The following is a 6772-nucleotide window of genomic DNA, read 5'->3' as shown; positions in this document are numbered from 1 at the left end:
TCTTTATGGCCTAAAATAGGCACCAAGAGCTTGGTATAGTCGATTAGATGATTATTTGCTTAGTCTCAATTTTGAGAAAAGTCTTTCAAAATTCACACTGTATATTAAATGCAATATTTGTGGGATCTTGTTATTTCTCTTTATGTCAATAAATTTTTTATTATAGGAGGAAGTTTGAAGCTTATTGACGAGTTCAAGCAAGATGTGATGTAAGATTTTGAAATGTCTGATCTCGGTCTGGTGACTTATTTTCTTGGAATGGAGATTACATAGGTAAACATTAGGGTTTTCATTTGGCAGAAGAGTACCCGAAGTAAATTCTCAAAAAAATTAAAATAGAAAATTGCAAAGAGATGAATACTCTCATGAATGAAAAAGAGAAATCAAGCAAAAATGATAGAGCCAAAAAGGTGGAAAAAACATACTTCAAAAGTTTCATTGGGTGCTTGATGTATCTTACAACAACAAGACCCAATATATTGTATGTTGTAAGTGTTCTATCAAGGTTCATACATTGTCTAAGTGAAATACATTTGCAGGAAACCAAAAGAATTATGCGATACATCAAAGAAACCATCACCTATGGAGTCATGTTTCAAAAGAGTCAACCTGTGAAGATTTTGGGTACTTTGACAGTAATTAGGGGTTCCAAGTATGACTCAAAATGTACATCAGGGCATTGATTTAGTCTTGGTTCTGGAATTTCCTTATGGAATTGTAAGAAAAGGATATTGTGGTTCAATCTACTTCCAAAGATGAGTTTGTGGTAGTTATAAACAGTAAATCAAGCACTTTGGATGAAGAAAATTCTGATTGATCTGCATGTGGAACCAATAGAAAGCATTGAAGTGTTCATGGACATCCAAGCAACAATAGCCATTTCTCATAATCTTAAGTTTCTTGAAAAATCTAAGCACTTCAATATAAGTTTTTCTTCCCCTGAGAAGTTCAAAAAGATGAAGATATCTCTTGTCTACTACAAGACAGAAAAATAATGGGATGATATATTTACTAAGCTTCTTCTAGTCGGCAAGTTGAGCTTCTAAGGTACAGAATTAGAGTTTTAGTTTCCTAAACCAAGGAGGAGTGTTAAAATTTGCTTTAACGAATAATGCATGTGACTTTTTTTTTCTCTAGTCCTTTTACATAGACTCCTATTCAAATTTGGATTCTTATTTTTGTTAGAAAGCTGTTAGTCGGCTTTTTACTTTTAGAATTGCAAATAGGACTACTTTATTGTGGTAAGTTTTGACCTATTTTTAGTTGTAATAGCGATTATTTATGTTAGGAGTTGATAGTCAAAAATCATGTTGCTTTAACCAGAAAACAAGGAAATCCTCTATGCATCTACTCGTCTTTAATTCATCTTTATTTTTTAGCTGCTAGTTTTATATTTTTATTGCTGCATTATTTTCCTTTTAACGAAATTATAACCAACAGTCGTCTATATAGATACCAATAAAGAAATGATAATTACAAAATTAATGATCTTTGACTGTGGTTTGGGGTGTTTATTTTAGTTAATACAAATGTAGAGTTGTAGACTCTTAAATCTGGAAATGAACACATATCATCATATTAATAGTGCATTTGACTAACTAGACCGTAGCTATACTGAAGGGGACCTTTCAGGGAGTGTTTCCCTTGCAAACAAAGAAATGAAGTATGTCGCAGTATATAGGAAATCCGCGACAAAAATGTCCCATCAACTTACAAAAATGACCAACCTATGCCCTCAAATTAAAAAGTAACAAAAGTAAGTTTGGTCCACATTTTTTGTCCACTTTGTTTTTTTTTTAACGTTTGGGATTGACAGAAGTTAAAAGTGGATAGTGCACTATCCATTTTTTTTATATATGGTGCACTAATTTTGTGCACTAATATATTTTTATTTCTATATAGTAGTGCGCAGTATATTAGTGCACAAAATTAGTGCACCATATAGTGAAAAATAGAATATATATTTTTTTCATATAGTGCACAAAATTAGTGCATCATATAGAAAAAAAATGGATAGTGCACAAAAAAGTGCACTATCACTTTTAACTTCTGTCAACCCCCAAAAAGTGCACTACTCATCCATAGGGACCCATCAGTCTTACACACGAATACGACTAGAGCACCACAAATGAAAAACACTAGGGAGAATAAAACCCTTATCTAGATGATCTTTCAATTGCCCCTTGAGTTCTTTCAACTCAGTGGGAGCCATTCTGTGAGGAGGGATAGAGATAGGACGAGTGTTTGGAAGAAGATCAATCCCAAAATCAATTTTCCTATTGGGAGGAACACTAGGAAGATAATCTAGGTACACCTCAGGAAATTCACGGACCACAGGGACAGGCTGCAATAAAGGACCTTCAGATCTAGAATCCTTAACATGCACTAAATGATAGAGGTACCCCTTAGAAATAAATTTTCAAGTTCTAAAGATAAGAAATAAACTTTCCCTTTGGCACTAGGGAACTGCCTTCCTATTCAACCACCAACTCATTAGGGAAGTAGAAACTGACCCTTCGGGTCTGAAAATCAAGAGATGAATAACACGAATACAACTAATTTATCCCCAAAATTACATCAAAGTCTAACATGTCCAACTCTATCCGATCCACTAAGGTCTCCCTACAACAGACCGATATCACACAACCCCTATAGACCTTTCTAGCCACAATGGAGTCACTCACTAGGGTAGACACATAAAAAGGATCTGGAATACATTCAGGAGCAGAACCAAGATAAATAACCACATAACGAGTCACATAAGAGAGGGTAGACCTGGTATCAAGTAGAGAATAAACATCACAAGAGAAAAGTTTGAGTGTAATACCCTGTACCTTTTCTAGATAGAATCTATCCCTAGAAGGGTAAGGGATAGTTTCCAATATAAATATTATTTATTTTGTGTGGAATTATTTAGATTTGAACTTTCCATGACATAGGAAATTGAATTAGCTTTCCAACGATATAAGATTCACCTAAATCCGATAACAGAGTAAATTGTTATGGCTATTTTAAGTTCCAGTCATAAAAACACCATCATTTGGGTCCTTGGCACATAGCGGAGAAGCGTAATATCACAATTGTCAATTTCCAGTGAGGCCTCATGATCATGGCGCATCGCGGAGAGGCCTAATTTCTTGTTTGGCAATTTCCAGTGAGACCTTACGATACTGGCGCGTCGTGCCAGTGGTCACAATGACAAACTTAAGGGCTCCGCGATTGATGCGCATCGTGGAGGGAGCCCATTTCCCATTCGTCCAATTTCTAGTGAGTCACCGTGATAGTGGCGCATTACGGTGGCCACCCAGTTCACAAAATGTTGTATTTTTCAGTTTTGTTTGGGGGTTTAAAGAGGGCATTTTGGTCATCCTCCCAACCCCCAATCCATCCAAAAATAGAAGATGAAGCATATTTCAAAGCTCATTATGCTTTATTCATCATTCCCTCTCAAAGTAAAGCCCTAATTCATCAACTTTCTCCCTAAGAAATTCAAGATTCCTCCATAAATTCTCCAAGATAATTCAAGATTGAGATTTCCTAATACAAGGGCACTAAGAATTCATCCCCTAGCATCAATAGGAATCCAAGATCCCAGTTTTCATCAAGGATCATCAATTTAAGGTATGTAGGGGTTAAACAAGATAATTATTTCATCCTTGTACCCAAAACTTTACTTTAATTACAAATTTACTGTAATTTATATGATTTTCCATGAAATTCAAGTTAGGGTATATACCCATTATGTTAATCACAAGCTTATGATATTTTCAATGATATAGAAGTTGAATTCCATGATTTTGTTCATATTTTCATGCATATTGCTAAAATCTCCAGATTTTGAGTTGTTCTATCAATATTTACATTACCTAGCATGAATGTTATGATGCTTTAACATGAGATTGATACATGGGTTACTACCCTAAGATTGAATATTATTTTTTTTAAGAAAGATGATACCTTAAGCATCTTATGAGCAGATTATCCTCAATTTTTAGAAAAATCTTTGATCTTTTGATCATTAGTTTAGCTTTGAAAACCACTACAGATTTTACAGTTCACAAAAACTCAGAACAGTTTTGTTTATAGACTTACTAAAGTCAGTGCATAAATGGATTTTCATATAAATCCTTATGCTAGTTTTAAGAAGTGGATTTCCAATGGTTTTGAGCATACAGATATTAAAGGGAGTAGTATTTAGCACCGAGTGGGAAGTGTGGGATTAGTGTGCCCTATATTCCAAAGAACTACGTAGCTAACATAGGTATAGACTCAAATTATTTCCATTTATATGGATGATAGATTTAGCTTGTAATCGATCACCTTGATTAGGTTATACTCCCTGGCAAGAGTATGAAACCTCTCTCCAACATGAGGTTTCCTCCTTAGGAGTTCAAAATGTTGAACTCCATGTGGCTCACATAGTTTGTGACAGTTAAGAGAATCTCTCTTCTAGTAAAAGATATACAGCTTTTCAGATAAAGTATTTTCCCTAAGTCTAAAAGCCTAACAGTAAAGATTTTTAGAATAGCTTTAAAAGTATCCTCCCTACAGTCTAACAGTTAAGAATTTATATTCCCTAAATCTTTAAAAGAATCACCTTACAGAATTAGTTTTCAAATATGATTTAAGAAATAAAGAATAGAATACAAATTTTAGAACTAAGTGTTATGGCTCACAAGATTTTTATTATATGTTTTGCTATTCTTAATTATGATCTTCAGCTTTTAGATTTACTCAAGCCTACGTAAGTCATTTACATTTAGCATGCTTGGTTTCATATACTGTGATGATATTGTTTACTTATTGCATACAACCCTATATACTCAGTACATCCTCAAAGTACTGATCCACATATATGTCTATATGCTACATTGTCTCCTAATATAGGTTCAGGTGCTCAGTCTCAGTAGCGACAGTGATTTTTGAGCATCTCATCTATATCCCTGTAGTTGGTGAGTCCTCATAGTTTGAGGACTTAGTTATTCATGTTTTAGTTTACTAGTAGATGTTCCTTTATTTAATTCATCTAGTTTGGGTCAGCTGGGGCCTGTCCTAGTGACTCTCTAGACTCAGCTAGTAGAGGCTTGTCGGACTACCATATTCAGTCTTAGATCTCAGTTGTCTTATTCAGACTTTTTGTATTTGTTTAGTCAGATTAATGAGATTAGTACTTTTAGATATATATATTCAGATATTTTTCCATATTTTATCATGATTTTATACTTATATTTCCCTATGATGAAATTCAGATGTGTTAGAAGGAAGCCAGGGTTAGCTCTGGACTTTTTGTAGTTCGGAGCACTATGTGTCATCCCAGAAATTAGATTTTGGGGTGTTACAAACTTGGTATCAGATCCTAAGGTTTAGAGAGTCCTAAGGAGTCAGACAAGCTGTGTTTTATAGAGTCTTGATCATCGGTGTGAAGCGCACCACATCTATGAGGAAGAGGCTATGGAGCATTTTAGGAAAATTCTCTCTTTCTTTCATAATCCATCGTGCTTAAAGCTGTCTCTAACTACTATTAACCCATTCTCTTTTATGATAGAAAATGTCTCCTCATCAAGCTAATGCCAGTAGAAACAATAATGAGCTACCTCAGCCCGCAGATCCTTTGAATGAGAATGTGTCACATACAGAGTTTTGGGCAACTTTTTAGGCACTAGCCTAAGCTATGATTGCTAATGTTCAAGGTAATCATTAGGCTGCAGTCCCACCTCAGCAGGATGGGGACTTAGCTACAACCAGAATTTGAGATTTCATGATAATGAACCTACCAGAATTCTTTGGGTCCAAAGTAGGAGAGGACCCACAGTTATATCTTGATGAGGTGAAGAAGATCACTCGAATTATGCATGTTTCTAAAGAATAAAGTATAGAATTAGCATCCTATAGGCTGAAGGATGTTGCCTATGACTGAGTGGTGATGTGGAAGAAGAGTAGAGGGGAGAATGTGGCCTATATGACTTGGCAGATATTTTAGGATACGTTCCTAGACAAATTCTTCCCACTTGAGATGAGGGAAGCTAAGATAGAAGAGTTTATGAACCTGAGGCAGGACTCCATGATAACGAAGGAGTATTGCCCTAAGTTCAACCAGTTGTCTAAGTATGCCCCTAATCAGATGGCTGACCCTAGGTCAAGCATGAGTAAGTTTGTGACCGGTGTGTCTGGATTGGTAGTTAAGGAGTGTAGGACTACTATGCTCAATAGAGATAGGGATCTTTCTAGATTGATGATGTATGCTCAGTAAATTGAGTCAAAAAAGATAAAGGAAAGAGAGAGAGTAAATAAGAGGGCTAGAACAGGGCAGTTTGATCATGGTCAAAACAGGTATAGGGGAGGAAATTATTTGCAGTTTTAGAATCGTCCATCTAATCCTTTACCTTCTTTATCCAGTGCCTCTGCACCCAAAAATAGGCAAGAACAGTGGGGTAAGTCTTCTATGTCTAGATCTCAGAATAGTGTGAGTGGTAGGCCCAGTTATCCTTAGTGTGCTAGGTATGGCAAGAATCATCCTGGTAAGCCTCTAGTGAGATGGAGAGGTTGTTATGGGTATCGTCAGCCAGGCCATGGAATCAAAGAGTGCCCGCATGCTAGATAGGGAAATAAAGATGTTCATCCTTAGACTCAGGCTAACAGTGCACTAGCTCATCTAAGTCGCCCAGCTCCTCCTCAGGATGCATCATCTAGTATTGCTGGCGGTTAGTGCCAGAATCAATTTTATGTTTTACCCTCACGCCAGGAGCAAAAAAATTCCCAGATGTTGTTACTA

The sequence above is a fragment of the Capsicum annuum genome, chromosome 10 (assembly GCF_002878395.1).
Source record: "Capsicum annuum cultivar UCD-10X-F1 chromosome 10, UCD10Xv1.1, whole genome shotgun sequence".
NCBI classification, from domain to species: domain Eukaryota; kingdom Viridiplantae; phylum Streptophyta; class Magnoliopsida; order Solanales; family Solanaceae; genus Capsicum; species Capsicum annuum.
This window is presented reverse-complemented; position numbering follows the sequence as displayed.